Below are 12547 nucleotides of genomic sequence, written 5' to 3'. Positions count from 1 at the left end.
AAACATAAGTTGTTTATCACATTCCTTCTAAGAAACATCTTTTGATGGACTTTTCTCATGACCAGTGTGCTTGGGAAGGTGGTAACTTAATTATCCAATCCCTGGTCATTGTTGAGAATCTATAAATACTGGAGTCAGAGAATAAAAGCAGTGTTTTTTCTGTTCTGATACTGAGAGGTGTTCATATGAATAATTTTGTGTCCTCTAGCAACAAATGAACCTGCAGTAAAGAATGGGGTAGTAGAATCACAGATTCATAGAGTGGTTTGGGTTGCAGAAGTTATCTAGTACAACAAGTTATCTAGTTCTCTGCAATGAACAGGGACATTTTCAACAGGATTGGGTTTCTCTGAGTCCCATGCAACCTGACCTGGGAAGGTTCCAGGGATGGGGCATCTAACTCTTCTCTGGGCAACCTGTTTCAGCATCTTGCTACCCACACAGTGAAGACTTTCTTGGTCCTGAAGCTCCCTGGCTTTGCCATCCCTTTAGTTTACAGTCCATGGGGACCTTTCAGAATCACACCTCACATACAGCGGGAGGGAGCTGCAGGCACTGGGCTCCTGAGCCTTAGTGACCCCTTGAAAGAGCCCCAGCCCATCAAGTTCCTACATGCCTCCAGCACAAAAGTGTGTGGAGAACAAAAGCAATCAACATGACAGAGAGAGAAGATGGCCACCAAAGTGAAGAATTAAGGTCCTAACACCCCATTTCCTACAGTGATGGGAAGTGAAAACTTCCAAAGGAGCCTACAACCCTATCATGTGCTATGACACAGAAAGCCAAACACCTTCTGGTTCCTGTGAATTTGATCTGGAAGCAGGCAAAATTCTTTTCCAATTCTGCCAGCTGATCAGAAAGCTGATTGGATCTGAGCCACATTAAACAGACCAAACATATCCAATTTACATTACTAAAAGCAAAAATTTATTTTTTACTATATTCTGTACCTAGTACAGGACAAACCTAGCATGACTGTCCTCTGTATCACTTAAAGAAAGTGAAATGCAGTTCTGATGCAGAATTGTCCAAGGGAAAAGATTCTTTCTTGTCCACAAAAATGCTCAGAGGAAAATCTAAATTATGGAATCAATTTAGTCCTGTACAGATACAGTGCAATATGTTTCCTGTTATGCATCAAAAATTTATGGCCAAGTGTTATTGATAAAGAACCCATTTCTTTTTATCTTTCCAGTGTATTGAAGGGGGAAGAAATGGTGACAGAGGGGAAATAATGTTAGTACTATTTCTTTTGTCAGCTAGTTTTTCCCATTCTGTTCAGATTTTTGCTGGTTTTCTATTTTGTATCTATATAAGTAATATGTAGGTTGCTGACAAAATCACTTTTCCTTGGCCTCTTTCAAAACTGACAAATATATGAAACACCAGAACAAACTTTGTAGTTTTCAGAAAGGGAAAGACTTTCAATTTCATTGACAAATTTAATTATTTTAGGACTAAAAATGTCACTCACCTCCTGGCTCTATCTTGTCATTTCCTTGCCTGTTTGTTTTATCCAAAATATTTAAAGAATAGCTGTTAAGTATGGAGGCAAGTACTGCAGAAACCTTAGTGCAAAATTACAAGGCAAAATGTACCTGTGTTACCTTTGCTCACAGGGCCAGTAAGAGGTGGGCCACTGCATGGTGGCCAAAACATATCAGCATTATTAAATCCATTAAGGTGTATTTAAATCAATAAAATTTTGCTCTTAGATTTATTTTTATAGTGTGGTCTTTGAGTCATCTGAAAAAGTCTTACTTAATCAGTCACATACTATATCACTTATTTTAAATAATTTTCTTATATCTTTGGAAAAGTATGTTTCCTTGTCTTGAGAAGCTATGACAAATAACTAATTCATTGCAAACTGGACCTCAGGTACATTGGCTTTTCTTAACCTTCCTGCTTTTATATATTTGTGTGTGTGTGTGTGTGTATGTGTGCGTGTGTGTATGTGTGTGTGTGTGTGTATGTGTGTGTATATTTCATCTCAGAATCATAGAATCATAGAATGACTTGGAAGGGGACTTGAAGATCATCTAGTTCCAACTCCCTGAGGTGGGCAGGGACACCTTCCATCAGACTAGATTGTCTGGTCTATCCAAACTGCCCTTGAACACCTCCAGAGATGGGGCATCCACAGCTTCTCTGGACATCTACTTCCAGTGCTTCACCACCTTTAAAGAATTTCTTTGTAATATCTAATCTAAACCTACATTTTTCAGTTTGAAGCCATTCTCCCTTGCTCTGTCATGACAGTTTAGTAGTCTTTCTTTATTTTTCCTTAGGCTCCCTTCAGTACTGGATGGCTGCAATTAGGTCACCCCAAAGCCTTCTCTTTCCAGGCTGAACAATCTTAATTCTCTCAGACTTTCCTCTTAGGAGAGGAGTTCCATCCCTCTCATCATCTTGGTGACCCTCCTGTGGACTTGCTCCAATAGGTCAATGTCCTTTCTGTGATGGGACACAGAGCTGATGCAGTGCTGCAGGTGGGGTCTGAGCAGAGCAGAACAGAGAGGCAGGACCCCCTCGTGCTGCCCACGCTGCTTTGGGTGGAGCCATGGTCACATTTGGCTTTCTGGGATACAAGAGCACATTGCTGGGTCATGTCCAGCCTCTCAGCCACCAGCACCCCCAAATTCTTCCTGGCATGGCTGCTCTTGAGCTGCTCATTTCCAGCCTGTGTTGATACCACAATGCCAACCCAGCTGCAGCACCTTGCATTTGGTCCTCTTGAACCCCATGAGTTTCCCATTGTCCCACTTCTTGAGCTTGTCCAGGTCCCTCTGGATGGCATCCCATCCTTCAGGTGTGTCAACTGCATCACTCAGCTTGGTGTCATCAGCAAATTTACTGAGGGTGCTTGTCTATGCCATTAATGAAGATATTAAATAACACTGGTCCCAGTATAGACCCCTGAAGGACACCACTTTTCACTGACACTCAACATGACTCTGAACTGTGCATATACTGCATTTTTTACAGAGGAGATGAGCACACAGAATTATACTGATTAACTTAATGTGTTAGGGAGACAAAGGATAAATTTAAATTATTCCAAAAATTAATATTTAGTTTTTAATAAAAGTGGTACTCAGCTGGCCTCAGTGTTCCAAGCCAGTCTTTTCATGAGTCACACTAAGTAGCAACATGCAGAGAGCATATACAATACAAATCTTGACAATATAAAGATCTGTAAAAGGGAGACTGTCATAACATGACACACAGAAATACTTATCTCAGTTTAGGCCTTCATCTGTTTAAAATTCAGTTACTAATGGTGAGCATTACTGCTATAATAACTTTCAAAAACGTATTTTCATAATCATTATCCTGAAACTCATCATCCCCCAAGTGGCTGATAATCATTGTGTCTGGTTTCAGTGAAGAGGCAGAAAAGTATTACATGCACTTATCCCATTTAAATATTGACATTAAGTGCATCTACTTATGTATGGGTTGATGTGAAATACAGAATTCAGTAAATGGAGATCCTTTCCATATCCATTTGAATTTTCAGTTACTTGAAACAGTGGGAAGCTTGGTAGCTTACTCCTCACTCAGTCAAGTCAATTAGAGCAAATGCTGTTTGTTTACCAACTCAATATATAAACACATAAATGACAATATGGGATCTAGTCTAGTATCTTGAGCCACTTCCTCAGAGATATTACTTTATATTTGCACTATTCTAGTGCTTTTCAGCAGTCCTACATTTTGACATGTGCTGTCTGAAGGACTCCTTGTGCCTATGGTGGTGGTTTCTATTGCATTGCTACAAAGAGGTTTGGTTTCTTTGCATTTATCAATTCATTTGTTGAGCACATGTTAACTTTTAGTGTCTATGATAATTTATAATAAGCAGATGAGCACCTTACCTGTGTGCTGAGTAAAGAATCTACTTTGGTTAGCTTAAAGCCTACCATCTTCTAGTTTAATTTAAATCACTTACAGGGTAAGTCAGTGAAAAAATGCTTGACTTATTCATGTAACTCAGTTTTTCTGACCATTTCTGTGTTTCCCCTCAGATATTCTGTTGGGAAAGTCCTCCTATACATGGTAATTTCTTATAGAAGAGAAACAACTTTGATAACTTTGCTCATCTTGTAGCCTTATACAAACACAGATATATTATAGAATACTATTACTTTGCTACTACAAAAATTATGACATTCAAGTGGAGGAATAGAGGCAGAATTTCAAACAGAATTTGAGATGAAAGTATGTAACAGATTTATACAGCAGCATATGGTTTTTTCAGTATTTTGGGTCTTTTTCTTCTCTATTCCATCGCTAACAACTTCTAACATTCACTTTTTTTTACTGCCATAGTGTTCTGAAGCATCACTCACAGTTTTTTCTCTCACAGTCCTAAGAGCTTTTTACAAACACTAATACTTGGTTCAGAAAATATCATTATAGATAAAAGTTTTATTTTTTCATGTGTGTTTCCCTTGTACATAATTTAATTTATTGAAATTTATTGTGTTTATTTCATGAATAAGTGAAATAAATTAATAAATAAAATTTATTTCATTTATTGTACTATTTAATTTCCAAGTCCTTTACTATTATGCAGATTTTATTTTTATAATTATTAACACTCATTCTTTGTCTTTATTAGTTAGTATCATCAGCAAACTTTCTCACACAATTTTTTCAGATAATTTATAAGAACTGTGAATAAAAATCTCTGTCAGAGACTTTTATTTATGATGTCTTTTTATTGTTGAAACTAGGTAATAATGTTTTCTTTTGCTTCTTTTATCTTAATAATTTGCTCATCCATCTGAAAACTTTAACTTGGTGTCACAACTAAATATCTTTAAGAGTGTTTGGAGAAGGATCTTACTAAATGCCTTTTGGATATCCAGAGAAGTGTATCAAGTGGATTAGCATTATTTACATGTTTCAAGAACTCTAATAGATACTAAAGTAATTCTGATTCAACTCTCATGTATTATATTTATCCATGTGTTAACAAGTCCTTCTCCTAAGGTCATTTTGCTCACCAGAGCAATTTACTTGGCTGCTATTTTTCAGATTTTGTACAAAGTTCTCTAAAAAGTCACTCCCAGTTTAACCACTTTCCAGACATGAGACAGTTTTAGGAAGATGAGTCAACCTAATTCATAAATCACTTAATTCTTTTTTCAGTTCTTTCAGAACATCTAAACAAATTAGAGCAGAAATTTCATACTTATGATCCCATCAACTACTCTGTAACATACAGACATTTCATCTCGAGATGATACTATGACAATCACACCCAGGAAGACAGTTTGACTTCTCCATGTTCTTCCATTTTTAAGCCAGATACAGAATTCTGCACGTCCACAGAAGTGAAACAGCTTCCAGTATGCCATCAAATAAAGTAAAATAAACTTAAAGAATAGTTGCAGGAGTATCCTTGCCTAGCAGTCAGACACCCACACAGCTGCTTACTCACAGCCTCTTGTCCACAGCACAGGGGCATAAGACAGATTGGAAAACCTCATGAATTGACATAAAGGCAGGAGGATCAGTTACCAATAATTGTCATCAGCAGAGTCTGGTGAGAAATAAATTTAATTTTTTGACAGTTAAGATAAGTTTGGATTGTTGAATAACACAGGCAGATTAAAACACTACCTTCCCCTCACCCTTTTCTTTTCCCAAGCTCATCTTCACTCTTACATTCCTGACTCTTCTACATTTCTCCTTGTTCAGGGCAGGTGAATATGAAACAGGGGTTGTGGTCAGTCTGAAACAACTTCTTTCTACAGCCCTTTCCTCCTCACACTTGTTCCCTGCTCCAGTGTGGGGGTCTCTCCAAAAGTTCCAGTCCTGCAGAATGAACCCACTCCAAATTAGAGTCCTTCATGAGCACAGCGTCCACCTTTGGTCCACTGTGCTCTCTCTCAGACTTCTGGGGGCTCTCTGCTCAACACCTAGAGCACCACCTCCCCTTCCTCCTCCTCTGACCCTGGGGACTGCAGGGATGCTGCTCATCTGTTTTTCAGCTCACTTCTCACTGCATGCGCAGTATTTTCACCCATTCTCCCAGAGGCACCACCCACTTTGTTGACAAGCTCAGTTGTGTCCATCACTGGGCCCACTGGAACTGACTGGGAATGACTGTGCACAGCATGTGCCTGAATTTCCTGTAAGCCACCAGAGGTCCCTGGAAGGGGATCAGCCAGCATGCTCCACTGAGAAAGAACTTGTTTGTTGCTTGTGTGAAGAGATACAAGTAGTGTTAGTAGTGGCCCAGCTGAAGACATCCACTGCAAAGAGGCTTTGTTTTCATACCAAAACTACTGTCTAAAATCCTTCTGCATTGACTGGAGAGGCAGTTTGGAATCAGATTCACACCAGGTGCCATAATATTTCCTAAGTTAAAGCTGAAGTAAAAACAATACTGAGAAACACTAAAGAAACAGAGTAGCTCAAATCCAATGTCTCTCTTTGGGTTAAGTACATGAATGACAAAAAGACTCTGAAAACTAAAAATCTAAATTTTCCCTTTTTAAACACAAAGGAGACTAAGATAATGAAAGCCATCCAATTCCTAAGAATAGACAGATTCCCTTGAGCTGAGGAGCTTTGGAGACTAGAAGTCTCCACACCCCAGGGAGAATGCTGGAATAAGCCAACCATCTACAAATGTGAAATTTACCAGTTCATCAATTGATGATGACTCAGAGCTCCATATGTGTCTAGAAGAGTAGAGCCAGAGTTGTACTGTCTTCCTCCTCCTGTGCCTCTTAAGAATAATCTTAAGTGTCACCTTGCTCAACAGGTTGACAGTTATGAATCACATTTTTGGTGCTCATTGCATGGAGTGCTTAGTTACAATATCAGTGTTTCTACTCATCTCAATGCAGTGTTGAAACAGCTGGGCCAGTGGTGATTATATTATTCACCAAAGGTCAAAAAAAGCAGTGTAACCATGCTAGGAAATTGAATATTATTCCAGTTAGGCTAGTGCTGCTATGACCTAGGTATCTTTCTCACTCTAGCCACAAGACTACCAAAGCAGCTGTGAAATTACTTTATGTTCTATGCAGATGGAAAAAAAATCAGGAACTCCTGAGGTTTCCAGGCTGCAGTTTGGGTCTAACTACTACAATCATCCATGTAAAGATTACGAAGGAAAAGCTGCTCAGGGGAATAAGATTACCAAGGCTAAAATAATTACTTTTATGTATAAAGAAGAAAGTTCTGCATGAACTGCAGAGCTTCTGAGATAAACAGGCGCATATGATTGTGTCAGTGTAATTTGAAGAGAGCTGGGAGAAGTGAAGTGGAAGTTTTTGTCCCCAAAGGAACTGTTCCTGCAGCCCACATCAACAGAGGCATACCCATTGCACAGTGCCATGTAGCCTGACCCATCAAAAGAATAATTTAATCTTCAGAACTTTCAAATTCTCATCTCTGAGCCACTTAGGTTCAATTCTTTTAATTAAAATTTAAATGAGATTACAATTCCCTGTTTGGAGTTTCAATGGTCACTAGGACTTTACAGCATTAGGCAATTTCCCTTTCATATTAAAGGATTTGAGAAAATGTCTCATATCCAAGTATTTTATACTATCCCAGTACTGTTGATCTGGATTTATTTTGCTGCCTCCTCTTTAACTGCTGATTGTTCCTGGGCTTGATAAGTAACATAGCCAGAAAAATGTGCATGGTCCAGATTTCCCCAAAAGTTAAATACATAAAAACTTCACTGTCAAAATTAATTTCCATATAGTATAAAGGCCAGCTCAGAACTGCTTTTGCTAAATATGCTGGTCTTTTTTGCTTTTCTCATTTTTCCACAGATTGTCTATCTTTCCCCCATTTCCATATTTTTATAAAATTATTAATATTCTCTGTGTACTCATTTACCTGTTCCTTCATCCTCTGACCTGAGTATACACAGTGCAGCAACATTTCTCACAAGTTATAAACTTGACCTGTATGACATGAGCCAGCACTTAAGCAACAGGTAGAGATGGTGGGTGACTTAATTAGAGCTGATTTAGTGACTTCTCTGAGAAGCTGATAGAAGCTTCTCCCATGTCCAACAGAGCCAATAGCAGCTGGCTCCAAGATGGACCTGCCGCTGGCCAAGGCTGAGCCTACCAGTAATGGTGATAGTGCCTCTGGGATAATGCATTCAAGAAGGAGGAGGGAAAACCCTGCAACTGCAGGCAGAGAGGAGTGATAATATGGGAGAAAAACAGCTCTGAGTACACCAAGGTCAGTGAAGAAAGTGGGAGAGAAGGTGCTCAGGCGCTGGAGCAAAGATTCCCCTGCAGTCCCTGGCACAGACCATGGGAAGCAGCTGGGCTCCTGCTGCCCGTGGAGGTTCATGATGAAGCAGAGATCTACCTGCACCTTATGGAGGACTCCAAGCAGGCAGATACACCTGAAAGAGGCTGTCACTCCATGGGAATCCTGCAGTGGAGCAGGCACCTGGCAGGACCTGGTCCTCATGAAGAGAGGACTGTCACTCTGCAGGGGTTTGGAGCAGGTTTGCAGGCAAGACTAGTGACCTCACTGGGGAACAAACCTGGAGCAGCCTGTTTCCTGGGAGACAGCACTTTGTGAAAGAGATGCACAAAGGAGTAGCTCATGAAGAACGGCAGCCTGTGGGAAGGACTCACTGTGCAGAAGTTTGAGGAGGACTGTCTCTAATGGGATACTCAGGTTTGATTATTGCCTGGGCAGTGTCCAGTGGTAGAACAAAACTGTAAGAAAGTCGGGTGTGCAAATTCATGTCACCTATTTTAACCACAGAGAAGCATGTATTGAGGTCCCTTTCCATTTTTCTTTTTATTTCTTTTGTATTGTGATTCCTGACAGTGCTGACATACCCTATTTTATTTCATCATGTGAGTCTGAGTGTTGCTGTATCCAGCATTTATTCTATGGTCTGCCTCTCTGTTCTCCTGGATGAGAAGTGAAAGGAATACAATTGATTCAACTTTTGTGTCTTTTGAAGAGAAAGTGTCTTAAATTAGCTGCTAAATGTATTTGCCTGTTCAATTGAGAGAAGAACCAACTTCTGAAGGCCCCCAGCTAGGATACAAATCTCTTATACTCAGGTAGAGCCCTACTGTGGTTACTTTAGGCACAGGTTAAGAGCTGCAAGTTGGAAATGATTCCCTTTCCTAGACTTGTAATGAGCATTTTATTTTCTGATGACAAACTATTTTGCTGATAGACTAAACTGACCTTGGAGAAGGTCAAATTTTACCTCTGAGTTTGCTACAGTTCTGAATCTAAAGAGTCCCTGACTCATTGTCAGTTATATCTAAACAGGACTCACAAACTCATAATTCTTCTAACTGAACTGAACTTCTCATGAACTGTGAGGCTCTATTTCTTTTTGAATTGAAGTATTTTGAGAACATGCCTTATGCCTGAAACTCTTCTACCTGCTGGGATCATATGGAAAGGATGATTCTATCTTACCCACTATGCTATTGTGATTCCTGGAATAACTGCCTCCCAAAAGTAAACACAGGTTTTATGCCTAAAAGGCCTAGATAGTGCACTCTAAGAGAAAATCTGCAACGCACACACAGTGTGGACTGCCATGGAAACCAAGCCTGGGAGAGATTTGAGAACAAAGTTATTTGACACTGTGACAGTATTTCAATACTCCATATCTTCCTTGTAAAACTAGTCCTCCACAGATAATATAGTATTTAATTACAAAAGAGCATGAATAGAAAAACTCTTCAGGATCTTTTTAAACTGAATGCATTATTTTAATCACAGTATGATCAAAGGCATGCAGCATGAATCTGGCCATTGTGACAGAAAAACAACTTCCTGGTGTAGAAACAAGAGGGCTGCAGCCACACTTGTCATAGTGAGAAGGTTTGACTGATGCTGAAAATCAAAGCAAGAATTATCTATGAACCACAACACAAAAGCACTGCACAGTAAATCTCTCATCTAGAAATTAGACAGCAAGCGAGCAAGTCATAGATAACAAGAATGCCTCCACATGTCACTTCAGGGTAACATTTTAAGTAGAAGAATCCTAGAGAAGCGAAGAAAGATAATCAATATGGTTATTAATGACACAAATTTCACAAAAACATCTGGGAAATTAAGCATGCTCTTTAGGAGTTGTTTCTTGCAGTAACTTGTAAAGGAATTAATAAGTTGCAAGCCAAACTTCATGTCAATATATTGAGTGGTGTGGTAGCAATGATATTTATTTCAGCCTGGAAACTTTTCAGAAATGAAATACTAATATAGAAACATCTTGAAAATATTTTTCATATACTTTTCTTTTTGTTGTTTTCTTGCATGCAGCTTTACCTTTACGGCTAAATACTTGGGTTCTCTTGAATTTGAATATCTCAGATTTAAAATATAAAAATAAATTAAAAACTTCTGGGAGAAAGAGGCACTTAAGTGAAAAAGTCTGTGTGTCACAATATGACACATACAACAGTAAGAGAATAAGGTTTTGTCAAGTCTGAGGAAAACTCTGCATTCTGAATGCTTCTGCAGAGGCTCATAGTACACTTCCCTTTAGGTTGAGAGTGACTTGAATGAACACCAGTTAGGCATTGATTAGGGTCTAACTTTTTAAGTAGTGAAGCACAGATCAAATGTGCACCTAAAATTCAAATATCTTATGACAAAATCTCCTTACCAAGACAGACTCATTTTCACCAACACCGGCACTACACTGCCAGCATACTTGGAGAAAAGGCAGTTTGACTCATGTATATTGTGGATTTTAGTACTGCATAATATTCATTAAAGTGCAATCCTTATAAATCATAGTAAGTGCCCAAAGTTTTCCCACTTGGCTCAGTAAGTGTTCCATAAAATACTGGTTTCTTTTATTTTTAGTTTCTTTTGAGTGGAAAATGAGCATGTTCTATGCCATTGCATGCTGATTTGACCTGAAGAAAGTACTATTTAATATATGCATAAGCTTAGATTCCACTGAGAGCTATTCATGACCAAATGTTTAGTTGATTGTGTTCACGATTTCTAATAATTCAAAAAAGCAACAAGAAAGTGGTTGGCAAGCAGTGATTAAGAATACCTGTTAATCATAATCATTTTTGTCTAACTAGTTAACATAGTAATTATTTCTTGATTGGAAAGCATTTTGAAGAAGAATACCTGAAGCTAGTCTTGAATTTGGGCACAAACATTAAAACAAAAATCTAATTATCTGCTACATAATAGATCTGAAAACACTGCACCAGATTTCTCATATGTTAACTGTGATTGCTGCTGTTTAGTAATCAGTTTTCTGCCTGCAGCATCATCTTTGCCTATGAAATGAATGGTATTGAGAAGATATGAATCAGCTTGGAAGTTTTCAAAATCAAATCTTTCAGAAACAATGCATTTACATGAACTTAAGAATGATGAAGTAGAGACACTCTCCAAACCATTCTGTTTAGAACTGATGTTTTCCCTGTCAGTCACCTGTAGATAAGGCTCAGCCAGGGACCTTTTCCCCATTCATAGCTGAATCTTTCTTCTTTCATCACTGTAGCCAATGATTTCTGTTTTGCCCATGCACCTCTGATTTAGAAAGGAAAAGAGCAAAGCTTCAGGTAGCTTAGGTATGTGATGAGTTTGGCCTCAGGTCCTGGATCAGCTTACAAACACTGCTGTCTTTCTTGCAAGGACACTGGAACAATAATAACTTTATGTTTTTCTTCCAATAGTCTGAGCTTGTTACTGGTTTCCTATGATCACACATTTGCATAGGTGTAGAAAACCTGTAATATTTTATAGCCTAAGAAGAATTACATGGTTGCTGTCATGGGAGAAACATATATCTTTGTAAAACTGAGCTGAATTTTACAAAAGTTTTTATAAAACTTTCCTTTGCTCTTAGTCTTCTGGTCTTCTAATGTGGTTTGATTTCAAGATTTTTTTTTGCTGTTGCATTTACTCTGCTTATTTTCTAATTTGAATCATCAGACTCAGCTTTTCATAACATTAAATTTGTTATGGTTTTGTTACATATAACAAAGGAGGGAATTCAGCTACCTGTTCATCATTTTTTGTAGTGGCTGTGATAGCAACCTCTCAGACATTACAGAAGTAGGCACATTGTCACTTACGCCACCCCTTTTCCAACACAAATTAGCTTTTCCTACTCTATCTTGATTGGAAAAATTAACTAATGTTTCCTTCACCTTTCTCATAGCCAGATACATCCATAATATACCTATAAATTGTCATTATCTGTTATTATACTAGGCATTCCTGTTCTAAGGCTAAATTTGGCTTTAATGCTATACAAAAATCTAAAGAACAGTAGCTATAAATCTTACAGCAATATATACCAATTAAATCACAATGCCTTTGTGAAAATTTTTTTCTGTTCTCTTATTTATTGACAGATTTTTTTTTTTTAATTACAACACAATGAAACGATGGTAAGTACATAAGATGCAATAGTATAAAAAGCCATTTTAACCCTTCCCTTTGTTAAGACACTTACAGCAGACAAGAACTGCCCCACCCCAATTCCCCCCTTCTCAAATGAAAACAAAAAATAAATATAAATTAATAAATA

The sequence above is a fragment of the Cyanistes caeruleus genome, chromosome 1, assembly GCF_971803275.1.
Source record: "Cyanistes caeruleus chromosome 1, bCyaCae1.hap1.1, whole genome shotgun sequence".
Lineage (NCBI taxonomy): Eukaryota > Metazoa > Chordata > Aves > Passeriformes > Paridae > Cyanistes > Cyanistes caeruleus.
Note: the sequence above shows the minus strand (reverse complement) of the source record.